This window comes from Onychostoma macrolepis, chromosome 17, assembly GCF_012432095.1.
Source record: "Onychostoma macrolepis isolate SWU-2019 chromosome 17, ASM1243209v1, whole genome shotgun sequence".
Classification (NCBI taxonomy): Eukaryota; Metazoa; Chordata; class Actinopteri; order Cypriniformes; family Cyprinidae; genus Onychostoma; species Onychostoma macrolepis.
This window is the reverse complement of record NC_081171.1, coordinates 28,915,907-28,934,539: the sequence shown is the minus strand read 5'-3', so window position 1 is coordinate 28,934,539 and position 18,633 is coordinate 28,915,907. Positions and strand designations below refer to the sequence as shown.

Genomic DNA, 18,633 nt, shown 5'->3' with positions numbered 1-18,633 from the left:
CTTCTCTTACCCTTGCCCTTAAGCAAGCACTCTGTACAACAGAAGTCATTTTAAAGGCAAGGAGCAAACCATGTGCACTGATACTAACCCTCACAGAACTTTTTGTAAGAGAATGCTAATTTTTCCATGGGAGAAAACAGTACATTTCTGAGAGAATGCAGAAGTTTTGTGAGTGCACGCAAAAGCACTGACATACATTTTTTTCCTGCCATCTCACTTTATTTCCATCACCACGTCCCCTTATGCGCACTGTACTCAATGTCACAGCTCACCGTCTTTGTCTTCCAGACACAAAGTCACAGATTATCTGACCTCTTACTTCACAAGAACACATTTACAGAGAGAATCTGGTTCGTTTTGTTTTTATGCAGTGTCAGTCAGTCTTCTCTCTCATAGACTAATGTGGTGAATAAGGAGATGCTTCAAGAGAAACCTCCCAGCACCATCATGAACAACACTGTAGTCGCAAGACAGTCCTTCAGGTACCTGGGCTCTGCCATCTCTCTGGACCTGAAGTGAGAGTTCATTGTGTAAAAGGCCCAGCAGAGGTTGTACTTCCTTTACCAACTAAAGTTCAACCTGCCCCAGGAGCTGCTCACCCAATTCTACTCGGCCATCACTGAGTCTGCTCTGTGTTCATCTATAACTATCTGGTTTGGTTCAGCTACCAAATGAGACATCAGAAGACTACAGCGGACAATCCAGACTCCGGAGAGGATCATTAGTGCTCCCCTGCCCACCCTCCAGAACACGTACTCTTTGAGAGTGAGGAAGAAGGCAGGGGAATTCATCACAGATTTCACTCACACTGGCCACAACCTCTTTGAATTGTTGCTCTCAGGCTGGTAGGGATGGGAGAAACAAACCTTTTCAAAGCTGTGATTCAACTGAACCAACTGGTTTGCAAAATGATACACTGTTTTGAAGCATTTGAAACACCACACTCTGACGACACCTGCTGGTCAAAACCATATAACAGCAACAAGATCTAGATGAAAACCCTATATGAGACCTATCCCTAACCCTATATGAGACCTTTTAGAGGAAAAACAAAATTATAATAAAATAAAATTATAATATTTTCACAAGACTGTAAATTCTTTCCATTAAATATTAGTGCGTGTATTCTGTGTTTTAGATGGGGTCTTTCCTAATCAGACCATTTACATGCAATTAACTATCATGCAACATTTTTAATTATAAACACATATGCTTGTCATTAAAGTGGTCTATAAAACACTAGAAAAGTTAAGGGATAACGTTATGACTCAGGAGGAGGATGATAGTTGTATGTTAAGGTGCAGATATGATTTGTAAGAATACACTTTATTTATTTATTTTACAAACCTTTATAAGCCTTTGTATGAAAGGGTTATAGCTGCAAAAATTAAACTGTGACAAGAATAAAACAAGACAGAAATATCACGGAGTTTTTAAGAACATAAGCTGTGCACAAATTTTGCCAAAATCTCTAGTGGTTCCATGTGGCTTGTTCTGTGTATTTTTAAGTATTTCTGTACTTCAACCATTGCATCTGCAGTGAAACTCTGGACCTTTTGTGTCTATCTTATTTTATTGTCTAAGAGTTCCCATAGCTTCTCCTCTCCACGTCCCTGTCCTCCTGCTGAAGTTGATGGCTGGGGTGACTCTGGTGGAAGCAGTGTTGATGTTTCATGTTATCACTGCACTGTATTCAGCAGTCCTTGACTGCAGCATCAGCATTGACTGCACTGCCAAAATCAATGGTCTTAAACCTGCGATCCAAAAGGGTGACTTTGGCAAACATTCTTAGGGTTCTACAGATCCGATGCCTTGTTTTAGGTTTTCGATCAAGTTATTTATGAGATCAGCTGCTGTCGGTGACGTCACATTGTGCCCTTTCTCACTGATTTGACAAAACCTCATTCAGACAATACATATCAGTTTAAAAGCTGTGAGCACCCTCTCTGCAAAGAGCTCAACTGTGGCATGAAAGGGCATGAAGACTGTGAGATGATGGCTTAAAACTGTCCACTGTTCAAGGGTGTTCTGTTGGTGTTTAAAGATGTTAAAGCAGCACCAACTGTTTTGCGTTCTTCATATACTTTGAAGCATGAAATGTGCTGTTCCACCTTGTTTCCACCTCCTGAAACAGCTTCTTTTTTACCCATCTGCTGCTGGATTGCAGATGTTTTCTCTGTGGCAAAGGTGCTTGATCTAAAGAAGGTAACTGCTTTTCTGCACTGATTTTTAATGACACTCTGGTCTGCTGTTTGAGAGAGCGCTTTTTTCACCACCAGAGTTAAGGTGTGAGCAAAGCATGGAATGTTTCTAATGTGAAGAAGATTGGCATAAAGAGTCTGAGAATCCAGCGTAACAGTTTTGCTTTGATATGCTCAGCTGTGTGGGTTTCAGCTTCACTGTTAAGGTATGCATCCATATTCATGGATATCCACATGTCGGATTCACAGTGGTGGCCTTTTCACCTCCTCCTCCACCTTCTCTTTTGTCACTTTATACCTTGCAGTAACCAAGTCCTTCAGTTCATGCTTTGTAGGAAGCACATATGCTGGGTCAATCATCTTTACAAACACACTGAAGCTTTCATCCTCCAGCACTGAAAAAGGCTGCGAACCCACTAGACCTTCATAAGTGTCCCTTTGCCTTGCTGAAAAAAAATTATAAAATGACTTACTAAACCATTTGTGTGAATCATGTTATTTATAATATACTTAGTTTTTAGGCTTTGAGGGTTTCAAATTGTATGCAGTTTTTGCAGTTAGAGGCCCAGAAGATTTAAAGTGATGGATTTTATACACACCTTGTCTATGAACACCATGCTTCACCTCCACCACAGGTGTATGCCCATCGTCTACTTAAGGGTGTTTGCAGCACAGGTGTCACAACACTGAGGTGTTATTGTGGTATGGCAGTTGTTGATCACAAACCATACACCTCACAATGTTGTTTTCAAGTTCTCAAAACGGTCCCATACAACAGACCAAGTAAACCCACAACATTTGGCCTTGTCTTGTTTGGTTTAAAGTGAATGCACAAAATGCAAATGTAAGTTGCAGTCATCGTCACAAATGTATTGTTCTCTCACTTTGTAAAGCAACTAAAAATAAAAAACAAAACTTAATGCGAGTAGTCTCTATCTGCTCATTTAAATTGTGCAATACATCCCAGTTACCAATAGAGGACTCCCTCATCACAGATTTGTCAATGCTTTTATCATGAGTTTTGGAGAAGCAAAAAAACAGACTTGCCAGGTTTGTGACATCAAATGCACAATAACTAAGTAGTGACAGCAAAAGTGACAGTTACAATGATACTTGCTGACGAAATATAGGATCACAAACAAAATTGGAAAACACTTTCTCAATCTAGTAAGATCAGTGTTTTGTTTGAGTCTCAAATCAATCAGGTCTAACTTCGTGAGACTAAAGATGGACTGGTCAGAGAACACAGGGGCTTTTCCTGTAAACCAGATGACTTCTTGTCATCATGACCAAATTAATATACCGTACAGTGTAAATATGCATATACAGTAAATTAAGAAAGTATTCGGACCCCTTAATTTTTTCACATTTTATATTGCAGCATTATGCTAAAATGCTTAAAGAATATTTGAAGAAAAATTGCTCCAAACCCAACAATGAAAAAGCAAAACCCAGATTTGTGACCCTTTGCTTTGACACTTAAAATTTGGCTGTTGTACAGCACTATAAAAAGGTTTTTAACATCTAGGATTCCCATCATACAAGATCCACTGTCTTATTACGGTCTTATTTGGTCCTCTCATGATTAGAAATGATCTACACTCTCTGAAAAAAAGTATTGTTTTCCAGTACAAATATCTAAATATTCCTAAAATCAATATACATTTACCCGAAAAGCAAAGTGACTTGAGATATAAATTACTGTTTTCTAAAAAATAAATAAATAAATAAATCAAAATCAAGTTTATTCTTAAAACAAGACAAGAAAGAAAGAAAGAAAGAAAGAAAGAAAGAAAGAAAGAAAGAAAGAAAGAAAGAAAGAAAGAAAGAAAGAAAGAAAGAAAGAAAGAAAGAAAGAAAGAAAGAAAGAAAGAAAGAAAGAAAGAAAGCAAATGGGGTAGGAAAAATAAACTTAATTCAAACGGAATTCAAATTTAAATTTCTTATCCTGTTGGCAGATATTTGTCTTTGTGATACAATATTGATATATTTTTCAGAAAACAAGACCTGGCATCTTAAAGATTAAAGCACACGCATCCATAATAAAACATGGGCTAATTTTCATTTTTGGGTACACTAACCCCTTAAGTCATATATATATATTGTGACGGGGTGGAAGAATCACGCGACAAGGAGAGCTCAAAATAAATACCCCGGAGGGTGGATTTATTCAATTAAAGTGCAGTGCAATAGGTGCAAGGTGGCTGGTGGCTGAGGTGCGGTGCTCTCCGTGTGTGATTCGTGCCGTGCGGTGACAATTCCGTGGCTCCTTTTGTCAGGGCTGGGTCGGTCGGTCGGTCAGTCAGTCGCTGGCCTCTGAAACGAGAGAAGAGTGCACACATTAAGCCACAATCAGCGCGAAGTCCGTCTTCTCCCTCTCACCCAGCCGCGTCCGGCTTATATGGTTGGGGACTGATGAGCTTCAGGTGCGACCGGCCCAGCCCTGATGAGGCGGTGCAGGTGTTTCGCCTTTGTCCCCAGGGCAACGCTGATGAGAACTCGTCACACTATATATATATATTGATTTAAGAATTAAAGATTTTTAAGATATTTTGATATAAGATATTTGTACTGGAAGACAAGAATGAGGAGTAAGAATTTTTTTTTTGCAGTGTGCCTTTTCAAAAGTGACCAGTGACAGCCTTTGTACCTTTTGTAGTGAATGTATTGTTTTCCAATTTTAGTTTAATTCACCACAAAACAAAGCCATCAACCTGCAAAAATGATCTGATGCACGTTGGTCGAGCTGGGTTATGAGTGATGGTATAAGTGTGCGTTTTGATTCAGTATAACTATTTAATCATCTAGTATTGATTTAACTGGTCTTGCAGTTCCCACAGAATCCAGACGTTTCCAGCAGAGCTCAATTAGTCTGAGAGAGTGGGATTCAGAGATGTGTGAAGTGTGGCAGATGTGGATGAAGACATCTCCAGGGATGATGTAATCCTCAGATGAGAGTCCTTCTAGAGTGCTTGCTAATTCTCCTCCTCTTCACGGAGGACACCAGCACCATATCAATATCTCATTTATGTTTACTGTGTGCAACTGTACAGTTGAGTCAGAGTTGCTCAGTACTGATTAAAGATTACCCTCTCTGTGTCTGACCGATCACTACCTACCGATCAGCAGGACTCCAAGTGCTCGGAATGAAAGACTCTCCTCTCCTCATGCTGCTGTGATGAAATACACTGTAACCTCACAGCAGTGTAGAGAGACTTCCTCCCTTTGTTAATTATCTTGAGCATATTTGAAGCAGATAAAGTGATTATGTGGCTGGAATAGAATTACAGTGAGACACTGAGTGGGAGAGGTAGAGAGTGAGAGCTAATAGGTGGATATGTCAGCATGTGCACCAACAGAATAATGCTCAGTTTTTTAATCTAGCTGGATTTAAACTCGTCATTAAAGGAATAGTTCACCCCCAAAAAATGAAAATTTGCTGAAAATGTACTCACCCTCAGACCATCCAAGATGTAGAGGAGTCTGATTCTTCATGGGAACAAATTTGAAGAAATGTAGCATTACATCACTTCCCCACCAACGGATCCTCTGCAGTGAATGGGTGCCATCAGAATGAGAGTCCAGACATCTGATAAAACCATCACAGTAATCCACAGGTAATCCACACGACTACAGTTAATGACATATTAAGTGAAAAGCTGCGGGTTTGTAAGAAACACATCCATCAAGACATTTTTAACTTCAAACTGTTGTTTCTGGCTAAACGTCCTAGTTCTCTATCCATAATATTAATTTCTCCAGTGAAAATATCTGAATCAAGAGTGAAATATGCACCGATCACAAGCACTTTTTACAAGAAAAAAAAATGTCTAAAACAGTTCTAAACGAAGATGGAGTTTGATGTGAAAGGACAACAGGGGATGGACTTTTTCACTGGAGTAAGCATTATTATGGATTATGGACTGATATTTTGGCCAGAGGCAGTTTACGGTTAAAACATCTTAGGCCGCGTGCCCACCAAAGCATTTTTAGCCTGCAGAAAAGCCAGGGGCTCTGCTGAAAACACCCAGCCGAGAGTGCTTCTGCAGCACAGCGGGGGGTTTTTTCTTGTTTTTTTTTTTCAGTTAGGACGCTTTGGCTACTATACGGAATATCTGTGGAAGTGTATCTGATTTTGCAGATAGTTTATTTATGAATATAAAAATGTTGACAATATAAAGTACTTGCTCTGGCCCTTGTTTTAAATGATTTTGTTCCGTTGTTGTACTTCTTGTTGTCGTCTGTCGCTGTTGTACAAGTACGATGTGGCGGTTGGTCGTTGTGGAATTTGTCCCACCCATTCTCCACTGTGATTGGTTAGCTGACTAAAAAGCGAGTCATGAGCGCTGCGTTTTACTCAATGTAAAACATTCTTCAACTCTCGGTGCAGAGAAAAAAACGCCCAAGTGCTCAGCGTGAAAAAGACGCTCAGCACTCGGCACATGCGGTGCTCCCATTGAAAACAATTGAAAAAATACACTAGCCTCTGGAAAAAAAACAGGCTCTGGACAGGAGCCAGGGGAGACGGGGCTGAAGGGCTGGCTGGTGCTGGCTGAGGAGGAGGAGGGTGTGGGAGGCTGAGTGGGAGTAATGTTGCTGAAGGAGACTTTAGACTGGTCAATGAAAGAAACAGTGGATACACAGGAGATTCTGAGCTGGGTAGAACCAGAGGTCACAAGTATTATCCTTTTCTAAATCCTCATCTTCTGCGGCGGGAATGTGGGCAGGGCTCCATTCCATCCACTTGAATTCCACTAGCACACCCACCCATACACTGTCACCAGCTCAAGCACCTGGTCAGACTTTCAGTCGGGGACTGGCTCTGGGGTGATGATGGGCTCAGGTGCTGATGCTGGTATCGCAGAAGGCTCAGGATCCATGTCCGTGGTGGGCTCTGGCAATGGCTTTGTGCAGGGTGCAGGAGGCGGCTGGATAGGCTCTAAATCCAGATTGGAGTTGGCAATGTCCTCCTCAGAGGGACAGACAGTCAACTCCAGTCCGTTGTTTACCAGTACCCACGCCACAAACCCACCAAAACCAGCTTATAACCAGCTCAGGAACAGCTTTAACCAGCTCGTGACCAACTAAGGACCAACACAGTCTCATCCCAACTCTTCACATATTGACGCTTGGTCAGGACCCTTTGGCGTCGTTTTTTAATACACAGGGTACCCCTTTAGCGTCATTTTTCGACGTGCAGGGTCCTCCATTGCTTTAAATAAGAAACCCTTATCGTCAATATGCCGACGCAAAAGGCTTATCGTCATGATTAAATTATATATTGGGCAATAATATTGCTATTATTGCATATATGTTGGGGTTTTATTTAAACATTTATGAGCACGTAACCCAACCCCTGCCCCTAAACCTACCATTTGTCAATAAAGCACAAGATACAACAGGCAGATGCAACTACCGTCATAATTATTTTTTTTTTAAAATAATATTCCAAGTCTTTCGAGGCAAAACTATTTATTTGTGAAAGGAATAGACAAGATCGCCGTCTCCGTCCGCCCTAAAGCTCTTAATGTGTGCTGTCTCTGTGTGCGAATTCAAAAAATGCTGCCAGAAGTAGCCTTGCGTTAGCAATTGGCTCTTGTGTGTCTCGTGACCAATTGTGTCATGCTGTTGTGAAATGTCATTGGCTCTTGAGTATCTCGTGACCGTGACCGATTGCGTCATGCTACGGGAGTATCTTTTTGAATGAGATGTGAGCACGTTAGCGGAGCGGGATCATTTTCAGCGATTAAAACCTTATGTTTTGCTCTCTTCTTCGCATAAAGATATCGTATGGCTTCAGAAGACTTGGAATGCAACACGACATGTTTGTAATGCATTTATAATGCTTATTTATGGTTGTTTTTTGCAATAAATACCTGTGACTGCACTTATATTTGCCTGTGTATGTGTGTTTTATATTGTTCAGAGGTGGGTAGGTTTAGGGTACGGGTGGGGTTAGGTGCTCCAATGAAAGTAAAAATTTATATAAAATTATTTATATTTTTTACAAATGCATGCAAACCATTAAATTAAGAAAACAACTGAAAACAATGGAGGACCCTTCACGTAGAAAAGTGACGCTAAAGGGGTACCTTGAGCGTCAAAAAGCGACGCCAAAACGGTCCTGACCACGCGTCAATATGTGACGAGTTGGGATGAGACTGTGTTGGCTTAAACCAGCTCATACCCAGCTTATAACCAGCTCAGGAACAGCTTTAACCAGCTCATGACCAACTAAGGACCAGCTTTAACCAGCTTATAACCAGCTCAGGAACAGCTTTAACCAGCTCATGGCCAACTAAGGACCAGCTTTAACCAGCTTATAACCAGCTCAGGAACAGCTTTAACCAGCTCATGACCAACTAAGGACCAGCTTTAACCAGCTCATACCCAGCTTATAACCAGCTCAGGAACAGCTTTAACCAGCTCATGACCAACTAAGGACCAGCTTTAACCAGCTTATAACCAGCTCAGGAACAGCTTTAACCAGCTCATGACCAACTAAGGACCAGCTTAAACCAGCTCATACCCAGCTTATAACCAGCTCAGGAACAGCTTTAACTAGCTCATGACCAATTACGGACCAGCTTTAACCAGCTTGTAACCAGCTCATGACCAACTAAGGACCAGGTTAAGCCAGCTCAAACCCGATGCCATGCTTCAAAACATACCTTACCAGCCTATGCTGTTTTCTTCAACAGGGATCAGCAGGCAGGCCTGCCTTAGAATGCTCATTGAGGCTGGTGTAATAAAAGATGCAAAGCGAGCAATCAGGGAAGTGGGTAAGGCAAGGCAGGTTTAAAAAGTACGTAGTGTGGTCCTCAGGCTTGTTATCTTTGCTCCAAACAGAGGAGGAAAACTGCTAGTAAGTCCATTCTTTCTTGTTGGGTTTGATCTACTTTCAACAATGGTTACAATAACTGCATGATGTTGGAGAATATCAGACAGGAACACTTCTTTATTAATCCACAAAGGAAATTCAGGAGATCCCAGGCATAAAATAAAGAACAACCACATATAACACTGACAGCACCAAACAAAGACCTGAGGGAAACGATGGACTTAAATATGGACTTGTGGACCTTTCCCGATCCTGTCCACCCTCTCTCTCTCTCTCTCTCCCACTTCGCTTCCTGTCTAAAAACTGTCCTGCCATAATAAAAGGCTAAAACGCCAAAAATAAATCTTAAAAAAAAACCTATGGAAACTAACTAATACGAAACACAGCCAGTTTAAACAGAACATGAACCTAACACTTCACAAGACATTAAAGGGTTAGTTCACCCAAAAATGAAATGTTTTACTCACCTCAAAGCATCCTAGGTGTATGTGACTTTCTTCTTTCAGACAAATATGTAGCATTTGGACCAATCAGACACCCAATTATTTGTTATATTTAACAAATAATCCCTAACACCTCCTCATCCAACCAAAAAGCCAACTATGAGGGTCTATGGACCCTTCCCCCGAAATGCAGCTAACACCTCAAAAATGCAGAACAGGTGGTTCCATGGCAACCAATGCTGATAACACTGGTTTTATTGCCCAAAGGAATGCAGGTAGAGCAACTCTCAATTCATTTACCCATTGAAAGACACACAATGCCATAGAAATGGACTCTTCCCTATTCACAGACAAACCATTCTTTAACCTTCCTATCACACATATCCTCAGGTCATTGTGTATATTATTACTGTTCTTGTATATTGTCTTTTGTATTGTATACTGTTTTATGCATGCTTATGATAGAACCACTCATTCATGAAACCTCACCTATAGCATGTTTGACCTCTATGAATTCATCTTCGGAAGATCTAAATGAGAGTGTATAGTATATGTTAATGCCTATGCAACATATTAGTGTTGTAAGAATCTTTAGTAGTTTTTCATGAACACCCAATCCAGTTACACATGCAAATTACCATGCTCGAAGACAAAGAGTCATAAACTTTCCCTCCGAAAGTGTAGATCTTCATTGGCTCATTGTGTGACCTCCACAGAACTTCAAAGGCCTCACTTCAGTGACCTGCCTTGCTTTTTTAGTCTCTATTTGGTCTCTTCTCTCATCACCTTCCTGACTGCTGGTGGTTAAGTCCCAGGGCCAGTGCAGCCGCGCCTGGCAGGCCTTGACTACAGCCATGTCTTCACTTTCCATCTGGGAGAAAACTCTCCCGACCACCACAGAGTCAATACAACATATTTGGAGTTAATCACCATTCAAACCCAGAAGAACGTGATCACAACTCCAGCACCCCTAAGCCTTCAAACCATCAAGATATTCTTCTGAGTCTGCATCCGGACACTCATCAATGACCAAGGCAATGCAAGTATCGTACATTTAACTAAACGAAACACGCTGATGGTTTTACTCAGGTGGTTAACTGACTCTTTTCATAGCTTCATTCTCTCGTTTCTCTAATGGCTTCATTCATCCACTTTTAGCTACCCTTTGTATGTACGCGTGAGTGTATGTTTATTATTTATTTGTTTCTTTAGACTAGTTATGCGTGTTAGCGTTTAGTTAATACAACTTTTGTGCATAACTTTTGTGAGTTTCTGGTCCTGCATGTGAATAGTGTCCCTTTATGATTCTGAAATATCCTTTCTTAGAGTTGATTTGAACTTACACTGAATGTTCGCTGGACGAACAGATTAGTTGATGACAATATTAATTCTGCTACAGTTACTACTGGCAGCTGATATAAATAATTGTAATTAATCATAATTGATTGTAATTATTTATATACATTTCCTTTTGAGCTAATTTTTGTCAACAGTTCAGAAGACGTGAAATAAAGTACGAATTAGAAGCACAAAACGAGAATTTGTAAGGAAAAATGTTGGAGGATTTCAATATAAGCCAAGAGGAGACTGGTTTTCCTTTGCTAAAGTATGGAAACTTTGTTTCCTTCGCTCCTGCATTTCTCAGAGGCGCGCGCAACACTGACGTCCTACATCATCTGCCCGCGCGGTTTCCGCGTCCCACAGTCAGCGGAAGTGAGAAATTATTTTTTATTATGTTTGACATATGCATATTTTTCTTACAAAAACGCATGGATTCACTACAGGAGGTCTTTATTCACCCCCCGGAGCCATGTGAGGGACGTTTTATTACAGATATGCGCGCTTTATTTCACGTCTTCGGAACTGTTGTCAATAAACACCCGCTTAGCCCCATTGAAAGGCTTGAAGGGGCCAGGACAATTTTTAATATAACTCCGATTGCATTCGTCTGAAAGAAGAAAGTCACATACACCTAGGATGCTTTGAGGGTGAGTTAAACACAGACTAATTTTCATTTTTGGGTGAACTAACCCTTTAACTGATGGACTGGAGTGGTGTGGATTATTGTGGTGCTTTTATCCACTGTTTGGACTCTCATTCACTGCAGAGGATCCATTGGAGGCTTCAAATCTGTTCCCATGAAGAAACACATTTCTCTACATCTTGGATGGTCTGAGGGTAAGTTCATTTTCAGCAAATTTTCATCTTTGTGTGAACCATTCCTTGAACTCTCTGAAAGGGTTAAAGTCTGTGAATATGCTCTTATGATGGGGTAGTTGTGACATTTTTAGTAGCAGCATTTTCCATGGTAATTTGTGTAAAATGTGTAGAAACAATTTTCACTATTATTAGAAAATCACTGGTAAATTTCACAATTAATTATGAAGAAATGGCAAGTAACACATTAAATTAAACATGAAATAGTATTCACTTGTAAAACATACTCCAGTAATCTTTATAGTAGTTTTATTTACAGTATTGAAAAATAATTTTTACAGTTTACCGACAGACAGCTAGAATCTCAGGAGTGAATCTCCACAGCTCAGAATAAAAACAGGAATTTGGGGGCAAAATATTGCCAGGATATGTTCTTTTGTGATGAACCAGTGTCTGCTTTCACTTCCCATTCCCATAGAGACACTAATGTCATCATGTTGCTAATTAGCTTCATTTGCGTAGGCATCTGTAGACGGCTCATAGCTGCAGTCTGAGAGCATAAACTTCACCCTGAAACTCCTGTTGAATTATCCTGTAGATTTCCACTGTTCCTCTACCAACAGATCTAAACTCAGTTTGCCTCCTGCCCATATGAATCCAAGCATTACAAGTGGGTTGATTGATCTTTAAATTTCTTATCTTTTACTTTTATCTGTTTTTGGATCTCGCTTATTATATGTTGTAGCATGTAAAGCGCTTTCAAGTCTGAGAAACCCAGTTTACCCTCACAAGGGTTTGAGAACCAGAAATAAGAAAAAGGCAAAGGAAGTTAAAAAAACAACAACATTGTTTTGGTCACACTTTAGTTTGGGGATCAATTCTTAGTTCTAACCAACTACGACTTTTGCCTGAATAAACTCCCAATTACTTTGTATTTAGGTATATTTAGTAAGGTAGTTGTTAAGTTTAGGTATGGGGTAGGATAAAGGATGCAAAATATGGTCATGCAGAATATGAGTTTTCTAAGTACTAATAAACAGCCAATATGCTAGAAATATGCATATAAGCAACTTGCTAATAAGAAACTGGTTAATGGTGAGAATTGGTCCCCAAACTAGGGTTACAATTATTCATTCATTCATTCTTTCTTTGTGTCTGTTCAGCTAATTTTGCTAAAAATATGTGGGCCACATTTTTCCAAAACTCCATAGAAATAACACAAATTAAAATAGATAGGAATTATTAAATTTCACACTTATTTTATTTTACATCTATGCATTTAGCAGACGCTTTTATCCAAAGCGACTTACATTGCATTCAAGTTACAGTTTTTACATTTTTTTTTATCAGCTCTTTTTATTATCAGCTCTTATTATTATTTTTTTTAGTCTCTGACAACCTATAACATAAGTTCTTACATGAATCATTTGTGTTTCTAATAGTGTCTAGTTTTTGCAAATTCCATGGGAACCAGTGTGCGTAAGTTTTAAATGTATTTATTTATTTTAAACCCAACAGGAGGATTGAAACATAAAATGGATTTTTCCTTGTCTCCTGCCATACATGTCACACAGTTCATGCAAGATAGTCATAAGAGTGTGTGTGGCTCCATCAGCTGCTAAACAGTGTTGTCTGTACATACTGCAGCTCCGGAGCGATCTACGGCTCAGGAAAGTGGCTCACAACAACTGCTGGGAACGTTACAGAAGACGGTTCTCTCCAGGTATGATATACCTCATTTAGTATCGGATCCCCACCTAACATGTTTTCACCACTAGGTGGCACCATTCCCAAAAGACCAACGTTACCTGCCCGCACTTTCTTTTCCAACACCATCTCTTCAATGTAAATCTCCCAATGCCTTTGACAATAAAGCAGGCTACATTTTTCCATGAATTTGAAAGCAGGCTGGCATTTGTTGTACCGTTCATGCCAATTTTATAGTAAATCCATATGTAAATAACTGCATTTTGTGCAAGTGTTATATATTCTCCCACTGTTAAATAATGTAATATTAATAAGAAAGTGACAGACTGCAGTGTGTCTCCTGAGATTGCCTTTTTTTTATAGGCAGTAAGCAGGGACAGTGGGCAAGCGGTGATCTAAGCCAGTGCGAGGAGGTAAATGTCATGCACTGCTTGTTTTTATTGAAGGTTCTGGCGCAATCTGCCCTTTTCCGTTCCTGGGACCTATTGTTTAAATAGGAGCTTTTAATGCAGGGCACCAGATGGGCCCTCAAACAAGTGTGGATAGAGGCATGTTTACCGGTCAGCGGTGTGTGCAGAGCAGGTGAAAATACTGAATACCCTGCTCCGATGGCCGTGAGGCAGACGTGATACTTTTGCTTGTAAAGCTTTATTAGGCATGTGCAATTGTGGAGAGGATATTAGCATACAGAAGGGAGGATATGAGAGCAGATATGTGCAGCGATTTGAAAAAAACATTTAAAGGGAGGTGAAGCCGTTTCTGCACTAGATGGGATGCATCATTACTGTATTATTTGAATAAGAGCCTGTTTTATGACAAAGTGCCAAATTAGCATAAATGGCTGATGGGGAGGGTTTTATCCACCTTATTTTGCAATGTGGAAGTTAGCTGTTTTCTGTACATGTGCCTGACTTCCGATTCATTAGCTGCTGTATAGGTAACTAACTAGAAGAATGAAAGAGTACAGTAAATGGTAAAGCTATTTTGCTCTACAAACCAGCGTGTTTATGATTATAATAGTTAAAAGTTTGCGATATCAAGCAGCAAATCCGACTGTTTTTATACAGGTAAAATAACTAGAAGCAAATGTCACTCGCTCATATGTTAAGAAAAGGTGGATAAAACGCACATGTCTTGTGTTTGATGTTTGAGATTAGCAGTATATGACAGTGATGCATATTCCCCAAACAGACATATCACATTTTTCAAGATGCTCATAAATAACGCTAATATATTCCTCGTAGGGAAAGATAAATATATTTTTTCACATTACTGTGACATTTCAGTAATCATTGAATGTCATTGTGGCTCTGAAAAATGGGTGAAATGGCCCAATTACTGTCTTGTGTTATATAGGACGTGTGTCGTGGATTGCGTGTGTTTGAGCACCTGGCTCTCTGTCAACACAGGATCAGGTCACTGTGTACATTACGCTGCTCACAGCCATCGCAGCGAACGACAAAGACTGCTCGGTTTCCTGTGATTAAAACTGAAGGCCAATACTCACCACACCGGGCCTTTGATTAACAGCCTCGGTTTTTCTTTGGAATATCTTGATAATTGTGTCATTTTGTTCTTTTTGTTTGGTCCACGCAGTCTGCTTCTGATGTCACACGTCACCGGTTTTCCAAACACTCCTTCAGGTCCCAAAAGCAAACAACAAACAGTGCTGTAGTACTTCCTGAACCTCATCTCCATCCCGAAATCTCACTCAGCCAGACAGTGATTTCATTTTTTTCTGAATATGTAATATATCCGCGTCCAGGACACCATGAGACCAGATTCACTGTTAGTTTTTAAAAACATAGCCTAAATGTCTGATATACAATATACATAAAGAAACCGTGCTCATAAACGGCTGCTGAGATAGTATTAATATATTATAGATTTGGACATGGAAACAGTTTTCTTTACATCGTAAATTAGCAAGCAGATTGAAGTCACTGGTAACCAAAACTGTTTAGATTCTTCAAAATGTCTTCTTTTGGGTCATTCCGTGTCAACTCAACCAGAGGTCCCCGGCTCAAATTTTTGATTTTGTTAATATTTTTTTCTAAAGAAAGACCGATATGTATAGTGATGAAAGCCAAAATATTAAATGTCATGTATGAATATTTACTGAGTAATCCACTATTTTGTAGAGAGGGGTCAAAATGGCAATTTTCACCTGGGATTCAAAGCCAAATTTCAGGAGGTTAAAAATGACTTCAGAAAGATGGCAGCATCATAATGCTATTTTTACACAGAGATTGGTAGGTCTGTTAGTAAAATCTGTTGACTTTAGCAATCTTTGTTGTATTATGTGCCAATGGTGACCATTCAAAAACGGAGAAACAGCAAAGTTTGCATGCCTGTAACTCAAGAAGTATTAAAGATATCTTAACGGCCTTTTAGATGTTGGGCCTTAACAAACCTTCCTTTTGGCATTTTCATTTTTAAGGCTCTATGTGGTTTGGTTCCAGAGATATTGGAATTTCAAAATGGCTCCAGGAGTAAATTTTAAGTGGTCAAAAACCAAATGTGGGTCAATTTGCAAAAACTTGATACTACTTTTCTTTTAAAGAGGAATGTCTGAAAAACAAATAATGTTGAAACTAGAGATGCATCTCGTTTACTTCTGTCAAAATAACTGCATTGAGCGTACCTGTCTGAGTGTCATAAATTTTCTTTTTCAAAAGTTTGCATGCCTATAACTCTTCATTTTCATAGCCCTACATCGATTAGTCCCAGAGATATGGGGATGTCAATGAGGCTTCATTTTCAGATTGTTAAATATTACCTATTTTCAGTGGTTGAAAACCAAATGTTGGTTACTTTGTATACAGTTGATATTTACTGTATGCAGAATGTCTGAGGAATAAGTGATGTTGATAAGTAATGGTCAAATATGCAAATCAAACTGACTACAAAAACTAGACATCAGTTTGATGACAAATTGATATCAAGTTGCCTGCTGGGATGTTTTTTTTTTTTTTATGCAGTCATAATAGTAAAGATTGTTGTGTTAAAAACACTAAACGATTGGGCTGTGAAGGTTACAGATGCTCCTGCTAAATGGGCTTCCAGGAAATTTACAAGTTGCCCATTTTACCCACGGCTTGTACTATAGTGTACATTGCTGAGCACAACATATAATGATATACAGACAACATAGAAAAGGAAAATAAAAGTAAAAGATGATTGCAATGTTTGTTTTAAATGATATTAACCCTTTATAATAATGAGTATTCACATTATTTTGTCCAACTCATGTATATTCTCCACAACAAAATGTTGAAGCAAAAAGATAAAGTAGAAATGAAGACATGCTTCATTGGGATGTTTTAGCCTGTCCCACCCTTTTCGTGGATCATCATGGGATAACTTTGGCCCAGGAAATCGGGTTTGGTCAATTCTGACTTTAATGAACCAACAACCATGAATTCCACTTTGTGCAGAGACAGTCACTTGCGATGCTTGAGAGCTTTACATACTTTTACACATATGCATCTGACAGACATTTCTCATCCAGATTGTCTCGTGGTGCATTTACAGGTAAATATTCTCTCAGCATGCGTCTTCCATAGAAATCAAACACACAACCTTGGTGTCTACAGGAACACGGGATATCTCGAGACCAAAACCACAAGAACAGCTTATTTCTCATGCAAGTTCAGTATTGATCATTTTGAGCAATAATCAGGATACTCATCCTAACACAGCACACAGAAAGCCACCACCTTCTCCTCTGGCCTTACCAGCTGCCCTTTGACCGATGGCCTTTTCATACTGGCCATGTGCTGCAAGACAGAAGGGTCTCCTCACATTACTCACAGGGACAGCCGAAGAATCGGCGCAGGACGCCCTCGCCAAAACCCCTCGGACAGAGACGGATGACCAGGAACCTTCTCCCTTCAGTGGCTGTCAGCATGGGCGTCCGTCACCAGCTAATAATGGCGGGAGTCAATGGAGCGGGGTTCGGGTCAAGTTTGGAGCCTTCAACGTGGGACTGTCATCAAGCAATCAAATCAATCATATTCAGCGTTAGGAGCCAAGATCTCGAAGGGGAATCTGTAATGGACTGCCTCATTCTAGCATGTACGATGGCCACTTTTATAGCTAGTTTGTGAAAAGACAATGAGTGAAAGGGTGAGAACAGACAAAAAGATTTACAACACAACAACAAAGGTCAATAAGAAAAGGCACAATGGCCATCAAATCATGTAACGCCTTCTTGCCATCAAACAATAGGGAAAAGATTCACACAGAGGATTATTTTATTGCTCAGAGGTTGCTCTTTGAACATTTATCATCCACTTTACATTAACTTTAGCTCAGAAAATTCATCCAGATTTTTTACATGCAGAAGGTTTTTTTTTTTTTCAGTGCATATGAAAACTAATTTTGGTTCTCCAAAAGAACTTCCAAAGGTGGACAGTTCTTGAAAGAACCATTTTTTTCGTAGTGTAAAGAACATAATTTAAAACATCTTTTTCCACTATAAATGGAATGTAACTTTTATGGAATGAAACTATAATGCCAGTAAAGAACCTTTAGAAGAAGATTGTAAGACATCACTCTCCTTTTCTCTCGTTCTCATTCATTCTTTTTTTTTTTTTTTGTCATTCCACAGAGCATCTTTCACCTCTGCTGGCGATGCTGAAGGAATGCGGCCTCAGATAGAGCCACCTGTCATGTGAAATACCAGAGCCACACTCCCCCATTGACATTTCAACGTGACATTTGAAATCCACTCCATCTCACCGAGGGAGACTACGAAATACACCTTCCTTTTGCATTGGCCCATTATGTGCAAAAAACACAGCATCAGGATAAAAGATTTGGCCATTGTGTTGATCACATTAACTGGGTAACCTTTAATATGGGACTGGCGCTTGGGCTACAGTTTTCATTTTATTAACTTCATGACTGTAAAAATGCTACAGTAAAAAAACAGTTAATTGGTTAACAGTAAATTGCAATTCTCTGTACGTGAGAAATTTTAATAAATCTAATGTGACATTTCAGTAAATTTACAGTTTTGTTTTTTTTCTCCAGTGACATAATTTACATTCCCGGAACTCCCTATGTGACAGGCCACATTTGATGGTTTTCCATGGAAATAACTATACTAATACTATACACGTGTGTTACCAGGATGATGTTCTGTATTTGTGTGACTCTGTGCACCTTTTGTATATCAGTATTTACTTAAGCTTGTGGAAACGCTACTTGTGATGAGCTTTAGTTTAGATCAGTTTTTGATATTTGTGAGAGTGTTACCAATGGGCAATTGATGTTGAAA

General features: G+C 39.6%; 1 long non-coding RNA gene across 2 annotated transcripts; it reads left to right on the top strand.

The window, feature by feature from the left end:
• The first annotated feature begins 11,143 nt into the window (after window positions 1–11,143).
• On the top strand, window positions 11,144–18,414 carry LOC131523516 (uncharacterized). Of its 2 annotated transcripts, XR_009266800.1 has the most exons (5): window positions 11,144–11,473; window positions 11,593–11,663; window positions 12,266–12,312; window positions 13,161–13,365; window positions 17,962–18,414. It is a non-coding gene; the product is annotated as an uncharacterized LOC131523516 (long non-coding RNA). The 2 variants fall into 2 exon arrangements; XR_009266799.1 differs by lacking the exon at window positions 12,266–12,312.
• The last annotated feature ends 219 nt before the right edge of the window (window positions 18,415–18,633 follow it).